Source organism: Cyprinodon variegatus, unplaced genomic scaffold, assembly GCF_000732505.1.
Source record: "Cyprinodon variegatus isolate N-32 unplaced genomic scaffold, C_variegatus-1.0 Scaffold347, whole genome shotgun sequence".
NCBI classification, from domain to species: domain Eukaryota; kingdom Metazoa; phylum Chordata; class Actinopteri; order Cyprinodontiformes; family Cyprinodontidae; genus Cyprinodon; species Cyprinodon variegatus.
The window spans coordinates 525,980-545,665 of NW_015150800.1; the positions used below are offsets into that span (position 1 = coordinate 525,980).

General features: G+C 36.0%; 1 protein-coding gene across 9 annotated transcripts in view; it reads left to right on the forward strand.

Moving 5' to 3' along the window:
• LOC107091684 (catenin delta-2-like) overlaps positions 1 to 19,686 on the forward strand; it is a 196,579-nt gene that overhangs the window by 27,769 nt on the left and 149,124 nt on the right. The gene's annotated exons all lie outside the window — the stretch shown is intronic.

Genomic DNA, 19,686 nt, shown 5'->3' on the forward strand with positions numbered 1-19,686 from the left:
TGGATGGATGGATGGATGGATGGATGGATGGATGGATGGATGGATGGATGGATGGATGGATGGATGGATGGATGGATGGATGGATATGTTAGAACTAGGGCTGCAACTAACGATTATTTTGCAAATCGATTAACCTGTTGATTATTTTTAATTAATAGATTAATAATCTGATAGCAAAAGGTTCCTTAAAGAAGATTTTTTATGAAATAAAAGCAGGTGAGACTAAAACTTTTCCACTTGAGGAGTTCTGGATAGAGCATATTGATGGACAAAAACATTTTGTATCTTAAATGCAAAATGTTTTTATATATTTTTTAACAATTTTATTATACATACTCCCCTAAGTGGGTAGCTCTGTCAGCTAAAGGCATGTTTAACAGTCTCTATAGTACTGTTAATGATTAATCGATTTCTAAATTAATTGGAATTTTTTCCATTAATCAATTAATCACGATTAATCTGATAAATTGTTTTAGCCCTATTTAGAACTTAATTTTTGTCTACTAGTTCTGATCTAATTTACTACTTGATAGATGGTTAGAAAGCTGTTTACTTTGAGACAAGAGAAAACGCTCAACCACCATATTATGATTTGTCAAGATAAAACGATAACTTTGAACAGCACCTAAATAAACAGTAGTTAACCATTAGTTAACCTCTTCTTTTAGCGTTTTGGGTATTTTCTCCTTTGTTCACAGTTTTAAAGACTGAAAATAGGGAGATAACTTGTAGGAAAGGGCCAACAGAAAGTGTTGCAGGAAAGCCTATAATAAACCAAACCTACGCTTTCATAGTAGGAATAAATCAGTGTGACATTTGCACAGAACTGGCTGCTGTTTGTCTATTCTGATGGTTTCTTAGCTAACAGCATAAATAAATGTTGCGACCAGTGATGAAGGCAGTTTTTATGCCTTAACTCGAACAGAATAGAACAATAATAGAATGAAGCTAGGTTTAAAAAACGTTTTTTAAAAAGCCTTCAGTAACCTTCATAGTGTTGCTGTACTCTGGAGAAAAGTCCTCGGGAGTACAGCATTACAAGGTCAGGCTTCCTCAATGTGCAAGGGAGGCAGAGGAAAAGAAATTCAAAGTAACAGTAAGAAGACAGGGAAAGGGCTTTGGGATTTACGTCTGTTTTTGAAAGATCTTTGGATAATGAGAAAACAACTAAAAACATGTTTTTTCCCCCTCTTTTTAATATTTAGAAAAACCTCCACGGGTTGGAAAGAAAATCAAGACTGGTGCAAAACCTAATAATGCTAATAGAATGAGTTACAAAAGTGAGATACAAAAGATTGATCTCTCTCAGATAGAAGTTTGTTTGCTAATGCAGGGAATAATGGTTAGATAATGGTCCACTCTCTGGGTTGCAGGATTAACTACATTCTTTGAGAGTCTATCAGTGTGATACCAGCACAGTGCAGGAGAAACTGAGCTCTTAACATGATCACTTTCTAAGTAACTCACTGTTTTGATTTAAATTTCAACAATTATTTTCTGCCTTAAGGCCTAAACTGACGTGAAATTATTTTGTGTTCAGGCTGACAAATATGAGATTGTGCTGCTTATGTCTCATTCAAGATGCACGCTCCAACCAGTGTAGACCTCTTGTCTGTTTTGGTTGGACCTACACAGCAATTTGGTGGTAATGCCATGAGTCAGACAGAGGAAAAGACACAATGGAAAAGTAAAACACATTCGCTTCGGGGAAATGACAAAGTAAAATCCCTGAGTAGTAAGTAAACCAGCTACTGTGCTGTCTATATAGCAAGCAGGGCAGACTCTGAGATACCTAGCCAAGAAAGCAATTCAATAAACAGATTATTTTACCCATGGTAGGACCTCAGGAGAACAGAAAACATTAAGTAAAATAGCAATCCTCCTCCTTTAAGCTTTGTAAAATAAAATATGAAACAATAAGAAAGATTATGAGACATAATAAAGAAAACTCACAGCTAATCACTCCCGTCTTCATGAAAGTGAAAAATAACCTCAAGAGGCATTACATTAACGGATCACCTCTCACTGCATCACCCTGTTATGTACTGTTCCGGTGTTTGCCCTGGCATTTTCTTTTCTGTAAACATCGTTTACATCATATTTTGTGTTAAACCAGTTTGCTTGCTTTGTTTCATTTTAAGGGCTTCATGCAGTGGCTGGTCATGACTTCAGATGCAGCATTTCTATTATGATTGACAGTTGGCTTTGGCTATGACTGAAGTCCTGTTTTCTTTATATTCTGGAGAAGTGCTTGTTGAATCATTTTCATGGCGTTTTTTAGAAATAGGAGATGTTGTTTCACTTTGTTGGACACCGTTTCGAGAGTGAAAAATGTGGAACAGTCCTGCACAATCGGAACATCTAGTCTAGCTTAGTCAGCCAGACTGGCTTAGACAAAGCATACATCTGTCTGGTAAGGTTCAACTACCCTGGCAGTAGCTACATTGATATGTGTAGAACTGAGTTGAGTTCTATGTTATCAATCTGGGATGGCTGACGTTCAGTGAAAAGGAGGGACGTTTAGTACAATACTTCGAGCTGATTGGGAGACGTGCCAGCTAGTAATAGCCTTCCATAATATGCTTTCAGCCAATTGTAGTAGCGAATCATGACGTTTCAGGCTTCATAGCTTTGGCAACTTGGTCGTCCATGACTGCCACAGATGGACATTCACACACAGACATCTTTCCCGTCTAGAAATGCACAAAGTGCTTCTCTTTGCTCCTTTTTTAAATGAGAAATTGTCGCTATTTTAGTTAAAACCAAGTCAATGGCAGTATCAACAGGTAAGTTCTCCAGCGTAGCCATGATTGTTATGCAACGCCAAGGCCCTTCTGTCTGTCGTCATGTTCAGCCCCAAAAAACACTGCTGGCATGTCATTGGTCTGACCTGCTGGTTGTTACGAGATGGACGTGTTAGCGAGAGTCTTTCAAGATGGATTTGTTGTGAGACTGAAAACTCAGATCTCGTGAAAATTCAGCTTGCAGCTAAAATTTAAGGTTCAGCATCTTTTGGTCTAAAACAGACCAATCAGTGCAGGAAGTGGGCTTTGCATCTGCAACCATAAGTGTCAAGATTAAAGCTGCAAAGGCATGCATTCTGTTGATTCCCTGTATTATGTCCTGAAAGCTGGTTTTATCGATAAAATTTAAACAGCAGGCAGCTGTAAGAGATTTTATTTTTTTAAGTTGCTTTTTGCTTCACATCCGACTCTTCCTGTTCTGCTTTTTGAATCAGTGCTTACCCGCTCCTTTACAGACCAATATGTCATGTACACACCATAAATTAGTCTGTATACATCTAGTTACCCTATGGGCAGTGGGAGTCTCTACGCAGCCAATATTTGAAAAAAAAATAAATAAATAAATAAATTGCATTGAAACTTACAGAGTAGGACACAAGCAGTGTGACCTAGCCTTAAGCCCAACTAGATGGTGATGAATATTCGCTAGTATTTTGATGATAAGTTACAGAAGCGAACATTAAAACACTGTCCTGACTCCAAAATATATGTGAATATAATATTAGATATCCAGCTTAAAGCTGGAGATAGTAGTGAGGCTAATTAATTCCTGTTAGTATTGATCTACTTGTATGCTAAATTTGATGTTCGTAATTAGTCTAGTAATATATAATTTAGTTTCTACTTGACATGGTTTACTTGCCACTATTAAGGTAAGCCAAACTTTCTAAATGACATAAAAAAACTGTTTAAAAGACTCTTTGGGAGATAGCAGACAGTATAGCTGACTGTGGAAGGCTCCCACACTTTTATCTTACGTCACAAACTGTGTGTGATATTTCTATTAAGCAGCCAACTCTACATGAGCACGTCCTTCAACTAATTAAACAGTAGTACCTGCTATACCGAGTGGCCAGCTATACTATTGTATTTCAAGGGAAATAGATCATTTTATACTGTTTTTAAAAAATGTCTGCTTTGATGCTTTTTTCTTTTTGTGGAAATTGAGTCAATTTAATTTATTTGAGCTTCTATTAATGTCGGACAGTTAAAAAATTCACACGGCTATAATCAGGTCATTCTGGTTGTACAGTACAGTCTCAAACTTAATTACAAATTGTTCCTAGTCAATAGCATCCAGCTTTTCATTCCTGTCCATAACCCACTTATCCTTACAGGGCTGTAGGGAGGTGTTGTCTATATACAGCTGTCCGGCTCATGTAATATAAAAATGATGGCTGCTTTAGATAGAAAGTCTATGACTATATCTGAAAGTGATCAAATATTTACTTTAGCAATTGTTGCCTAATGAAATCTTAATCAATTTTGCTGTTATTCAAAACAGAGTTAATGAGGCCCATGTTCATTTTAAATGTAATACTTCATGCCACATATAGGGATTGCTAGTTTTGAGGATACCCCTGTGGATTGTTTGATGGGCTCGAACAAATGATCTGCATACAAACAATGAATGCAGGAGATTGTTGTTGAGATGCAGCAGCATTAGCCTCCTATCTGCTGTAACTCCACCTCTCGTTACACAAGTTGCCTTCAACCTGTGCTGAACATCTATTTATGTATTCAGCTATGTTAGGTATTTCCCATGTGAACAACATGATATGCCCGTTGCAATGCTTCTCCAGATGCAGATCCTTTTTACTTTTGGGGCCCAAATTTACATCTTAAGATTGTCTGAGGGTATTGGAAGACAAGCTTGCTCTCTTTCCCTATTTCTCATTCATTCCCCCCTGTTTCTCTATCTTAAATATAAAATCACCTGGGTACGTCACATTTTGTAGCACAGGATATTTATTTAAAGACATATTCTGTACCTTGCATTGTTGTCTGATAGGATTAAGTACAAGTATTTCAAAAGTTCTAACTTAACCAATGAATCGTAACCAAATGTTTCTGAAGAATGAAAAGTTATTTTCCTCTTACTCTAAAGGTGTTCCTCTGCAGCATAACCACCAAGTTTGTTAGACTGATCTTAACTAGATTATTCGATGTGTAATAAAATTGCTCCTAACCCTTGTCATTCTGAAAATGGCTGAGTTGTGTGTCGGTTTTGCTCTTTTCTCTTATTTCATATCTTTTTCCTCGATTATGGCTTGAAAAAATGGTTCCGAAGAGCAAAAATGTAGAAGCATGTAAGTTTTAAGAGGGAAATTCTTGTCATTAGTCTTCTGTCAGATATGCTGCTAATCCAATTTCCAGGCAATCTACAGGGAGGTATTTAAACCAACAGGCAAAACATCATAAACACTGAGGGATGATGTGAGTAACACTGATTATTTCTTCATCACACATTTGTTGGTGGGTGGAGATTTTTAGAACCTTAAGAATTTGAGCAAGTGATAAAAAGGCCAAATGGTGATGGCTAAATGGCTAAAACAAAATATTTCCATATTTGCAGCTTTTTTTTTTTTTTTTTTTTTTTATGGTCAAGGTCTACCAAAAGTGATCCAAAGAGAAGCCAAGCTGCAGATTTCCAGAGTCTCAGGCTGACCCACTGCTAAAAGCTGAAAGGTTAAACAAGAAGTCCAGACGAAGCTCGAGACTTTTTTGGTTTAGTCATTGTTTTGCTGGGAAACCTTGGTTGCCTCCAACTTTTTAGATGCTGTTTTGCCAACTACCCACTACCTAAGCTTTTACTGAACATTTACACCCATCCAGTGAGCATAAACATTGCTTAGATATTTTATAAATGCCACGGCTAAATTTGTCAGATATATGGTTCCAAAATGAAGATTTGTTTTACACTTAAGCAGCCTATCAGAAGTGAAGTCAAATTTAAACTCCTTGTTTGCTGTGCAGCTTTTCTGACTGAGTCAACTGATAAGACACTATTGCATGCAAATTACATACATATGTGAGGGGCTTTCAACATGCATTATACTTGTTTCTTCCTTGTTGTTATGATGACATGGCAAGGCAAGGCAAGTTTATTTGTATTACACAATTTAGTACAAAGACAATGCAAAGTGCTTTACATGATTAAAATATGGGAAAATAAAACAGAATCAAAGCAAGTAGGAAAAAAATAAGAAAAAAAATAAAAAAAAAAAAAATAAATAAATAAAAAATGCAGACTCCAACAATGACGTCTTTACCAACTTCTGTCAACCCTGTTGACTTTATAGGTCCCGGACCTATTTATTTCAAACACAACGTTGTTTTTTCAGACCACAAGATCCCTGATCTTGACACAGTGTAACAGCCAAAAATGCAGAAACAAAAAAAGAAGAATATTAAAAAGAGTTGGACTAAAGAAAATAAAAAGTTTAACTAATAATGTTTCAGTTGAACTGTTTAACTAGAACAGTCAAAGGCAATCCTAAACAAATGTGTTTTTAGTCTTGATTTAAAGGAACTCAGGCTTTCCGCACTTGTTAGTGTAAAAACATCATGTTTTTACACTATCTGTGCTGCACAAGTAATATTTTAACACAACCTTTAAAGCTTAACTAAACCTTCTGTTGAAATAAGTTTGTCTCATATATCAGTAGAGAACAAATATGCAGATATATAATCATATTTAGCCCTACGCTCCATATTATTTACACATCAATACATTTACAAAATACATTAATAAATGTATTTTAAGCAGAAGTCCAGTCAGCAAGGAATAACCAATGGATCATTATCTATACCTAAAACTAATACGTTGATTTACGGTGATTTAATGAATTTAGGGTTAATCAGTAAAAAAATAAAAACTGTAATTTTCATTGTGATCACTGAATCTGGGACCAGTGATTTTTGCCCAAATATAGTAACACCTCACTCCTGACATCTTCTGACAGTGACGTCACGGTGCGGTAAGATGAGCGCCATTCTCCCCGCTTTACAAGCAAAACCAATGAGAACCACCAGACACATCTGCAATCAGCAACAATTATTTAAGATTTTGAGAGGACTTCATTGAAATTTCCGACAGCCATAGTTAAACTGACAATGCTTGGCATGGCCGTTGGTTGTAATACATCGGGAAAAAGTGAAAAACAAAACTAGTTATTTCACCTTCCCAATTCATGATCGGTAGGAGGCAGTAGTGTTTTTGGACAAACATTGGTGCCTCCGCAAAAGCTCATTCAAATGAAAATTACTTCTAATTAAAAACACTTATTTATTGAAGATTATGTAATAATTTCATATTCAAAGTACTTTGAGAAGTTTGAATTCTGAATATGACTGGACTTTAATGCACAAAGTATTATTGATCTCAATCTATAATTGATCTTAAGATTCCTTAGCTTTCAATCCAGTCAGATATCTGTTGGTTGCTCTAGTCTGATCCATTGTAGCCACATCTCCCTACCTACAGGACTTAACAGATCTGTGGCTAACATCTGGTCCCAGACACCACAATGCTAAGCATTCAGACTAACTAAATTCCCATGTTTTTAACATGCAAAAAGCTTTGGAACTGGGATTTTATTTAAATTCGATTTACATCCTGTTGTTACACTTGTTACTGCTGTTTTCTGTATTTTTTTCTCCACAAGTTGTCATTTATAGCAAATAAGCTGCTTTAAATTGAGGGACATAAAAGTCAAACCTTTAGAAGTGTTAATCTAAGAGAAACTGAAACGTAGCGAAGAGCAGGATGGTAAATGAAAGCAAGAATCTCTTATGATTTCTGATATATAAAGTAAATTCTTAAGGTTTTGTTCATTGTTGATTTCACCTGTATAAGTGATGTTTAATAAAAGAGGATATATAGAATTATGTTTCATTTGATAAAATAATCCTCAAATAGGGCATCCTATGGCATTGCCATGTTTTCTCAAAGAGATGGAGCAGGTGAGGTTACCCAAAACGAGGAAGAGAGTGTTGATATCAGTTGAAGAGACATCAGCTTCTGGAGCTCACCTCTAATTAAACCAATTGACTTGGATCACAGAACCAAGATAATTGAATTCCAAGGTTGGCGGTTTGTTTTTCCCTGTGCAGAGCTTATAGAGAGAAAGCACTGGAACTTTATTTGAAGTGGAGCAGCCTAGTAATATAATTTGAGTGGGTGCAAGAAGCATGCATTTTTAGAAATAACTCCATATCTGGGAGGTGTGGGATTAAAAGTGCAATGGGTTCTGTCTTCTGTTCCCTGAAAAATTGTCAAACGATCTAAAGATTATGCAACATGTAGATGCAATTCCTATTAATAGTTGTATTAAATATATATTTGTGTGTGTGCGTGTGTATTGTATGGAGATTTTTGTTTTTTTTCAATGTCAGGATTTTGTGTCACTAATACAGTCAAGAACAGTCCATAGACAGCCCGTGAAATCACAGGTGATTGGATATCTACGTTGAGATCCGTTTAGCCTTCATCATGCAGCTATCTCATTCCACTGCAAACTCATTTTACTCCTTAATTGAAGTCATTAGCTTTCTTGAAGTAAAGAAGATCAATGAAATCTGTTTCAAATTCTCCATGAATCACTTCCTGGCCCATTATGCTTTGCTAAAAACCTTTGCAGCTAGTTTTGGTTTTCAAAGTTCATTTGTTTGGATCAATCAGCACATACAATATAACAATAATTTTACTCCATTGCTTAAAAAAAAAAAAAAAATCGGCTGTTGCATATTTTTGTATTTTAAATGTAAGCGTGAAGTGAAAGTTGCATTGAGCAATAAAAGGTTGGAGTTTCTATTGGCTTCTGGAGCTTTTTTATTTTGAAAGAAACCTTAATAAATGATAAGGTTAGAAATCTGATTCCGTTCCCCAATGGATTAGAGAGTTTTACTTTAAAATAAGTTTTATTAGTACTCAATATAAATTCAACATTACATATAACTCACAAGAAGAGACATATCATCATGCTCGATTCATGAAAATGAGCTGTTAAAGGATCTGTGTTTGAAGCTTTCCCTCTCTGGTTCTTTTCTTAAGAGATCACTCAGGACCAACTCTTTAAATAACACTTCATAACATATATGTATTAAATACCAATGACTACACATTTTGACAGAAATTGTAATCTCACTCAGAACAGAGAAGTTGCTTAGGTTTACAGAAGGCAACTTACCAACCGGGCTCACATCTCGTTGAAGTGGCACCGAATCACAGCTAAAGAATCATTTCATACATCTCCAGTCTGCCACATCATTACATCATGCATGTTTGCATATGAGGAGACATCCATGGCTCCAGACTTATTAAAATATTACTCTATGTTCTTAGATCAAGGGCACCGCTCTCATTCCACTAATTTGCCACTTGCATAATGAAGATGACTTTTTATCCTGACAGAAGGAACTGTCCTAATAAGATAAAATACATGGGAAAATATTAGTTCTGACACACAACAGGCAGGTATTATGGGTCTAACACACTCACATAGGACTCATAATCCTAACTTATATCAAACATTAGTTTTACTTTTTGATACCATAAAGCCTAAAAAAGAAAATTCTGTATAGTAAAGGTTTTATTTTTCTTAAAACCATCTAATCCATTTAAAAAAAAAAAATCATAATCATTATTAAACTGAGTTTAGTGCCAGTACAAAGCTCCAAAGAAGTCCAGCTTTTTGCTGTTAGATTATCAAAATTTGCCAGTTCAGAGTTTTTAAACACTTCTGTCACTAAGATTCAACAGTTTTCAAACCAAATATTATTAAATTACTAGATACACTAAAATCCTTCTCTGTTAATTTGGGTGGAGGTTTGACAGGACCCAAATGCAGACGCTGAAGCTGAAGTGGTTTCTTAAAGATTTAATAACAAAAAGGGTAAGAAAGCAAAAATCCAAAAACATAAAAATAAAAACTGAGAACCAGGAATACTTACAACAAAAGGGCAAAGAAATTACAACAAACCAGCAACCGTGACTAAGCAGGAGGTGCATATATGGGAGAGAGAAACAAAGGCCAGGCTAATCAGCAGATTGTGAGCAGGTGTGAACAGAGGAGTCTAGAAAGGAGCTAGGGAAAAGGAGACCAACAAAATACCATAAAATAATTAAACCAATAAAACTAGAAAACAAAGAAAAACATGGTTCAAAGTGAAACTCAAATCTCAAAAAGAAAACTTAAACAGAACCAAAACCGTGACACTCAGGGATTATTCACCTGTGAGTTGTTGGCCAGCCTGATGGCGTTTTAATTAGCTCCAGCAAGACACCTGGGCATCAACGCTTATTTCTCTTCTTCACGCTAACAAGTTCTTACTAACTGCAAAACTGATCTGCTGTTTTGGTAACTGGGGCTTTGGGTATATATACTGGGACATACTGGCTTCTTAGAGGCGTGCATGACTGCAGCCTGAGCTCACCAAGGCTCAGATTTGTGTGTTTGTTTATAAGGACAGTGGGATGGACCAGTTTACACCAACCATTCATTTATCAGAAAAACCTAAACAATGAACACAATGTATTGCAATCTGTAACGACGAATACAGACACTTCCAGGAACTGCACAAACCGTAAATGTGTTCTGGAGTTCCAGTGCCTGGAAAGCAGCTGTAGTCTCATTCTCTCACATTTATACTTCTTTGACCCAGATACGTTGCCTGGTTGTGAAAATTTGCAGGAGATTAAGTTCAGTTCTGTGTCTGTTTCTACTAATAACATCATCTTGTCACCAAGCCTGAACAGCCAAATTAGCACGGTCATTAGAGTATTGAGCCCGAAGGTTTGAGAAACCTTTAAGAACATCATCAAGCCTTTGTCATCTCCACACATCTGTTGTTAACAGCTGCTTGTTTGGGAAAATGAAAATACAGCCAAACTCTACAGAATTAGTATCTACATCTAGGGAACAGAAAAAAAAGGCAAAATTGTTTTCCGAAAAAGTTTATCACATAATTGACTTCTGCTCTTATTAATACATTTTTATTAAATAATATTTTTTTATTGGAGCCAATGGCCTCTTAATGGTGTGTTACTGGAGCTGTGGGATGTTCGCTGTATCACAGGATTGCAGTCGATGCTGTAAGTGTTTGTGTGCCCACTTGATATAAATGTCCATTAGCATTTGGACCTTTACCACAAAAAGCTTTTGCTGACTGGTGATTAATCCTTTATGATGCTTATAAAGCCATCTGCCATTGTCTGCCAGGAACAACCCTGCTGTGAAAAAGGTCTTTCTATTTGTTCATATTGTATGACACTAACAGGGTCACATCAGAGTGCATCCCAACAGATGTTTGGGTCTTATTGGAGTAGAATGGGGGTATTTATTTAATTTTCAAAATTGACTGATACCAGGATAGGTAATGTGATATCCGGCCAGAACTGTTTTTGATATGTTAAAATTGACACTGCTAAGAATTATGAAGAAGGTAATGTGGATCTGAGTATCCTTATTGTCTGTCTTTATGTACAAATATCAGAGCTTTTTATGTCCCATGATAAAAAAAAAAGTGAAAGAATTAAATAGTGTTTGCAGGTCTTTAATCTAATTATCTCTAATTCAATATTAAGGTGACTAGTATGACAATCACAAAGGACTCTTTGGATGCACTATTTGTTAGGTTGTTATATCTGAGTTTTCCTGAATTCACGCTTTGCATGCCAAGTCTCGGTTCTTGCATAAATGGCACCCTGTGAGAGTCCCTGCTTCTGCTGCTCACCTCACCCACCACTGTTTTCTCCCCTTTATGGCTGCTTCCATGCTACAAACACTCTTAAAAACAATCCGAGTTTGTTTAAGTATAATATGTTAAAATTTAATTTGATAACTACCTACAGGTCTGCTGTAGGTAGCTACTTCTGTAGCAAAAGGAAAAAACAGTATTCCAGTTTGGTTACAAAGTGGAGGAGCTGTGCCACTAAATACAGCCTCCTTTTGTTTAGAGTTAATGTGTACATAAGATCAGGTCGGTTGCTGACGGTTTTAGAGTGAGAAGCTGCTCCAAAAGGAGAAAAGCAAATATTAAATCCCTTCAAAACAAATGTTTAAGATCCTTTTAGCATATCAATGACATGTTTGGTCAACAGTGCTTTAGTTGTTGTTTGTCGGCCACAAGATCATTCTGATTTACAGTAAAAATAGATAATAGGGGTAGAAATGATGACATATCTTTGTTGACATATTTGTTCTTATACACAAGATCTACTGCTAAATCATTCAGGACATTGATGTTTATTTGTATTTTGTAATAATTTTTATGCAAACCACATGAAAAAAGCTCCAGATTCCTTAATCATAGCAGCTTAAAAGTATTAAAATAACCTATCCATTCTTAGTCCTTGTCAGGCTCGCAGTGGAGCCGGTGCCTACCTTGGGCAGTCTATGGGTGAGAAGCAGGGTACACCGTGGACAGGTTGCCAGTCTGTTGCAGGGAAACACAGAGACATACAACCATGCATACACAGATTCACAACTAAGGACAATATAGAGAAGCCAATTAACCCAACATACATATTTTTGGACAGTTGGAGGAAGCCGTAGTACCCCGAGAGAATCTACGCATGCTTACGGAGAACATGCAAACTCCATGCAGAAAGAGCCTGGGCAAGGAATCTATGTAACCCAGAACCCTCTTACTACCCACTGCGTCACCGTACAGGTTTTTCATTTTCACATGTTTATAAATTAGAGAGGAATAGTAGTGAATTTTGATATAAAGATACATATAATCTCACTCATTGGAAACCCAGTAAAAAGCTCACCTTGAAAACTGAAAACAGCAGACGCAAGCCACAGATCGCCCAGTCATGACTTCCTTAAGTTCAGTTAAACTAATCAGTGAGACTGTTTGAGACCAAAACAAAAAACTTGTACAGATCACTCTTGTTTGAGGTGGCAGACACCGAACACACACCTTCCTCGGTCTACGGAGATGTTTAATAGAAACGCACCATAACACAGCCAGCTCTAATTACATTGATAAAGACCATTTTGAAAGCAGACTCGTGGGCACACAGCCTAGACAAAAGGACAGATGACTGTTACAGACAAAACACAGCAGAGAGTTTTAATGAGGCAACATGGGACTGTCTGTCAAATGGTTACACATATATATAGTACACTCACACAAGCATAGTTTAGTGGTCTTTATGCACAAAAACATCCACAGAGGAAGAAGCAAGACAAGTTATGCATGCAATTATAAATCACAGTAATAAGGGCTGTGCTAAGATAGCATAAAGTGATACTTATGATATATAAACTGGTTCGCTGCTGCACTGGGAGGAACTCTGTCTCCACCAGTTATCTCTCCAACCTGACAGACAAGCTTAGAGGGTCAAAGGTTTAAGCTCAAAATTCCCCATGTCAGACATGTCAGTCATATCACGCCTAGCTCCACAGACCGTACAACTGCAATATCAGAGATTATTGGTTTGAAATGTGGCCTGAACACTGCTGGAATATATATTCCACAAGATTAAATATCAGTAAATTAAAGCCTTTAGCCCTAATCCATTTTTAAAGTCTGTTTTAGCTGCTGTGGGTGTCTACAGCCTAGTTCGGAGGATGGTTATTGGGGAAAGCTGCTTTGTACCGGTCAGTTGTGAGATGAGAGCTTGGACACGGTCTGCTGAGCTGACCTATATTTGGCTTGCTTCCCTGTCTGCACCATCAGAACCCCAAGCTTCTTTCATGATTCCTTCTGTAGGCGGGTCGGTCCCTTAGGGATCTTTCTCTGCTCTTATCCAGCTTTCTGCTCAAGTTAAAGCTTGAATACTGTGTCTAATAAAGTATTATTTGTGCATGGTTCCAAAGGCTAAAGTGCTGTTGGAAGACAGTTCACTTATCGTGCAGCTTGTTTTATTTGCCGTTCCTGTGCATTTTAGGTCAGACATGGTAGGTCAGGTGTCTAGTGAGGCTCTGATGTGAATGCCTACATTGACTAAATGAGGAAAATATCCTGTTGGTAATAATTAAATGGAACCATCAAAGGTTTTTGGCCATCTCTATATCATCTAATTATCTAATAATTCTAGCATCTAATTAGCAGAACTAGTGCTGTTATACCTAGTAATTGTGAACATTAGTCTTCATGTGTATTACCAATTCAATGCATACTCTTAGTGCTCGAAATTCTTCCAAACTAGCATTTAAAATGAGAAACAGAGATGTGAGAAAATAGATAATAAAAAAAAATAAATAAATAAAAGAGAGCAGCCTGTTTACGCTCCATTTAGCATTTCTGGTTTCCACTGAATTTGCTCATTTGCCAATTTCACAAAACACTTATGTCCCCATGGCCTATACAAAGTGATGCCCTTGACTGACAGCTCCTACATAGACTAATATTTAAGGTACAAAATGCTACAACTGCAGTAGTATAAAATAGCAAACGAGCAAAACACTAAAGTCCATCTGTAGATTGAAGCAGCTGAATAAGCAGCTAAGAGGACTTTCTAGAAGAAAAAAAAACCCAACTACGAGATATATATATATATATATATATATATATATATATATATATATATATATATATATATATATATATATATATATATGACTTGGTAGCTTAGAAATATATTTTTATAGAGTTCCAAGTTAGCTAAAAAGGAAAATTAGACTGATATACACCACTAGTTGAAACACTGATATGCTATACATTAGCTTCTCAGTGTATTAACAGGGTCTGTGCCATAAAGTTATGCCAGAACCCAGAAAATTCACTTCTTTCTGTCTATGCATACATCACATTTTAACTGTATTATACAGAAAACAAAACATAATAATATGTAACAGAATATTTATACTTAAACTCAGGATCTGAATTGATTAATACATTTAAAAAAAATCAGAGATTATCTAAGGAATAAATACACTTTAAAGGCAAACTGTGTCAAATATAAGCTTGTTGAGCACATTTTTTTGGCAAAGTTTTATGCTGTAGACATAAAGACATCCAATGATACTCATATTATTTCCTTGCTTTTATCTCTTTTTAAACATTTCCCAGGCCTAATTTAGACTAAGATTGCTGCCTTTAAAACCCATTAAAAACTTTGTATGAAGCTTAAATATAATTCATGATTTATGATAACATGCTGCTTTTATAAAGTGGTTTAGAAATCGTTGCTTTTACCGTACCCTATATAAAAAAAAACATATTACGGAGGATTTCACTTTCATGATTATCACTTTATTTTGATCAAGCTTCTTATCAGATAATAAGTCAGACAATGTAACACATTAGTTATAGATTATCTGGCTTTTTGTTCAAAATGCATACAACAATATTATCTTTGCAAATTTTAAAGACGATCAATTGGTTTATTTTGACAAAAATTCCGGCATTTAGTTAGTGACTATATTTGAATATAGGGGTCGCTGTTTAGCTGAAATATAATTTTTGCCTCACAGCATCAAGCATTTACTTTAACTTGCTGTGCAAAAGTTTAGTTGTTCCCTGAATCACCCTATGCTGACATTGAGAACATTTTGTTAGATGTTAAGAAAGACAGGATAATGAGAAGCATTTCTTTGTGACTAACCAGAGAAAACACCAAATGAAGTGAGGGGATATAAAGGAAAAAGTTGAAGCTAATGGTTGAAATGTGAGGAATGAGTAACAATTATTTAAAATAGAGCACGTAGGAAAAATGTATGACATCCTCATACCAGTAAACACAGTTGAAACCTCTTACATTTCTTTCTTGCTTTTTGATCCGACTAATGTTTACTATCTTAGGCCAATAGTTCTGTATATGCTAAATGCCAGAATGGTGAGTGAGCATTTTTGCAGAGCAGAACTACATTTACCATTTAGTAGTTCCTCCTTATGAACTGTCTTGGGTTGATACATGGGTTATATTATCTTGAAAGAACTGACATGCACACACCTTTTGATCACTGTCTGAAAATTGTCTACAATACAGAGATCATGGGTTTGTGAAAACTGCTCCAAAACACTGACTCTGTGTCTTTAAACGCCTTTGTAAATATGTGTGGGATTTGTTTACAGTCTGTCTTGAAGCCTGTGTGTAAAATGTTCAATTATTTGGCTAATGTCTGGTAAAGTTGCTTCAATGTTCCATGTCATGATTTCCATTTTGTGAAACGCAACAGTCCCTCCTGCAGCCAAATACAGAAAAAACATGACACTTCCTACCCCTGCCTTCATAGTTGGGATGGAGTTTCGATGCTTGCATGCTCCCCAATTTTTCCTCCTCAAGTATCACTAGTCATTATGACCAAACACTATAAAGACTGCAAATGTGTCCGAAAATGGTGGCCTATACCACTGGGTGGATTGGCAAAATCTAATCTGGTTTCTCATGTTACATTTGGAGTGATGTCTTCTTCCTTACTGAGTAGCATTTCAGTCAGTGATGATATAGATCTTATTTCTGGGCAAGAGTACATGGACTATTGTGGAAAAAAAAATCAACAAATTATTAGAATTCAGACATTTTGGTAGATTTCAGTATTTCTCAGAAATTAGTATTTAAATAAATAGTAAGGATTTAGCAAAAAAAAGCCAGAATTTTAGAAACGTTTTCATTTTCCAACGGCCCAAACCCTCTAACATATTTTCCAGATGGTAAAACATTTTTTTAGTTTTAGTCTATGCTCTTCTGAATGTTGCTTAGTTTTGTGTTGTGGCTAAATGGACATATTTCCTAAGTTTTATTTTCCTAAGTTCTTTTATAAAATGCAATAAGCAAATGTATCACACAAATATGATATCAGCATCACCAGTTCTCTCAAGGATTTATAAGTATAGTTATCTTTGTGAATGTAAAGATAACATTCCTATGACTGAAATTTAGCAAATTAAGGTTATTTTGTTGATTTAATCACTGAGAAAAAGACTCTCTGCGTTTTACACAGTAAATGCAGATATATAGTTTCAACAGTAAGCTTTGTATTTATGACCAAATGAACAAAACAAAGCAAGGTGAAGAAATAACTTAGGTCCAATGTAGCAGAAATTTGCTACTGGAAAAGGATAGTAAAACAGGTCAAGTGAAGAGAAGTCAGCAGGCAATGATGTAGAGAAAGAGAAGCAAGTTTTAAAGCAGAAAAACAACCTTAAGGGAGAAAAGAAAAGGATAAAGTGTAAGTAACAAGGTGGATAGTAATGAAAAATTTAAGTCCAGAAAAAGAGATGGGGGAATTGATGGAGAGGAGGAGGAGGAGGAGCACTCTCTAGAATGGAAGACCAGTAAAGCCAGGTCAGCTAGAGATTGTTGAATTGCACTAAGCAAGAAGTTAAGTTCTCTTCACCTCCTCTCCATCTCCTCACTGCCTTCTCCTTGCTCTTTCTCAGCTTTTCAGCTGCTCCCACCCCCGTCCCCCTGCTCTACTCACACGCCCCACTTTCCTTACCTCTGCAGCCGGGAAGCACTGCCTTACGCCGACAGCCGTTTGTTATGTGTGTATGTGCAGATTCCTCATGGCAATTTTTTTTTTATCAGTGTGTAAAGCTGGTTGATGCAGCTGTTCCACCAACTTTGCCGCTTCAGGATTACATGGCACATGCAGAGCCCATGTCCTCCTACGTTTGGTCTAATATGGGATGACACATGGCAGAGAGCATTGGATTTTAGTGTGTTTGTGTGAACGAAAGTCCATCTGGTGCTCCTGAAAGTATCCACATGGCATCATATTTTGATTCCTGAAACTGAGCTGCGTGTGGAACATATTTATGTAATATTGATAAATGATTGCAACCACAAACTGTAGCTTATTGGGATTATAAGATAGTCCAGAGTTTGGCAACCACTGGAACATTTTTGGAGCTGCTCAATCTAAACAAAAATTGTAGAGATTAATCAAACTGACTAAGGCATCTGGAAAAAAGATAAACTTGATTGAGGTAGGGGTAGGAGTAGTGCAAAGAAAAGCCTGAAGCTTTTAAAATTAGCCAAATAACTATATATAATTATTTAAGGTCAAGAGGGTAATTTTCAGTTTTTGGCAAATAAATTGGCTTTCACTTAAATAATGTGCATGGCTTGCAGTCTTTATAATGAGCCTATGGAGAAAAATATTTAAAGAATATAATGCCTGACTATTGCTTTCATGTTGCAACTGATTATTTTTGTCGATTATTTTTTCGAATAATCAATTAATAATCATATAGCCAAAGCTTCCTTAAAGATTTTTTTTACTAAATTAAACCAGGTGATACTGTACTAAAACATTTCCACCACAGTTCTGGGTAGAGCATCTTAAATGCGAAATGTTTATATATATATTTTTTTTACAATTTGGATATAATTACTGCTTTAAGAGGGTTGCTCTCTAAACTAAAGACGTGTTTTAGACTTAGATTTATACAAAATCTTTATTGTCATCTTATATACACAGTGTATACAAAACAGCTTGAATACATACAGCTTTTTGACAGTGAATGAGCAGCTTTGCAGTGAAATTAACATTTCCATGTTGAAAGTACAGCAGTTATCAAAATGTAAACAGTGTAGGAGAGACATGGTGCAAACGGCATTGATGTGGGAAGTTCCGAGCAATGCAAGTATGGAGTCTCTATACTCCAGTTATCGATTACTCAGTTTCTAAATTAGTTGATGATTATTTCAATAATAGATTAATCACAATTAATCTGATAGATTTTTTCAGCCTTAAATTATATATTTCTATTTTAGTCATGGTTTTATTCACCTAGACCTAATGTGAAGGATCGAGGGAGGGATATTTAGGTGGTCAGGTGGAAGAATCTGTCAACAAACACAACTATTATTGTTACAATTTAGCAATCTGGCAGGAATAGTGGTAAGAAATAATTATTCTTTATTAGAAGGGACTTTAAAAAATAAAGGTTTGTCACAAGTCACTTCAAGGGACAAAAATTTTGAAAAAAGGTCTTCCATCGGTTAAAACCAAAATGGTTCTTTTTTTGGTGTTAGTACAATGTGTGATAAAAGACCGACGCCTTAAATCCAGCAACTCTTATAGTGAAATGTGGTGCTGGCTGCATCATGATGCAGGAATGCTTTTTGTCAGCATTTAGAGATAAACATTGGATGATAATCACCAATGCACAGTGTTACCATGGAATGGCTTAGTTCAAACCATTTTAATGTGCTCAGGTGGTCCAATTAGCTACATCTGTAACATGGATAGACCATTACTGTTTGCAGATAGTTTCCATCAATCTGACATGATTGAACTAGTTTGTAATAATGAACAGGCAAAAAGATTAGTCTCCCAAAAGTCTAACAGCTGTACTTGCAGCAAGGAGTGGTTTTACAAAGCTCTGATCAATAGAGTCTGAACAGAAATTTCTAAACTTTACCATTTTCGTATGTCTTTTTTTTCACCCTTCAGTTTTATAATTAAATAATATTTTATAGTTTGATCAAATATAACTAGCAGTTTTAGATAGGTAATTTTTTTGTCCAAATGTTCTAGTGTTATGAAGGCTTTTATGAAGCTGTATCTGTATCTATTTCATGTATGAGCACATAAACCCAGCTGTTGTTCCTTGAGTTACACTGTTCTGCAGAATTTTCATGCATCCCTGCTCCAACACTCCTCAAACAAAAGGCCAAATTACCTCATTGGCATGTTGGTAAGCTCTGCAGCGATCTGGCCATTAACCATTAATTTGTTTCAGGTGTTTTGAAGAAGGGATGCATGCAAAATCTGCAATACAGTGGCACTGGAGGACCAACGTTGCCTACCCCTGTAGTACACCATCAAATTGACTCTTTATTATTCAATTGAAAAACATGGAATGCACTAAAAAAATAGGTGTCTCTCACACCTAACCCACTTTATAGAAACACTGGAATGAGTCAAAGTTTTCATGTGAAAGTGACCTTGTCTAAATGTTGCCATACTAGAGT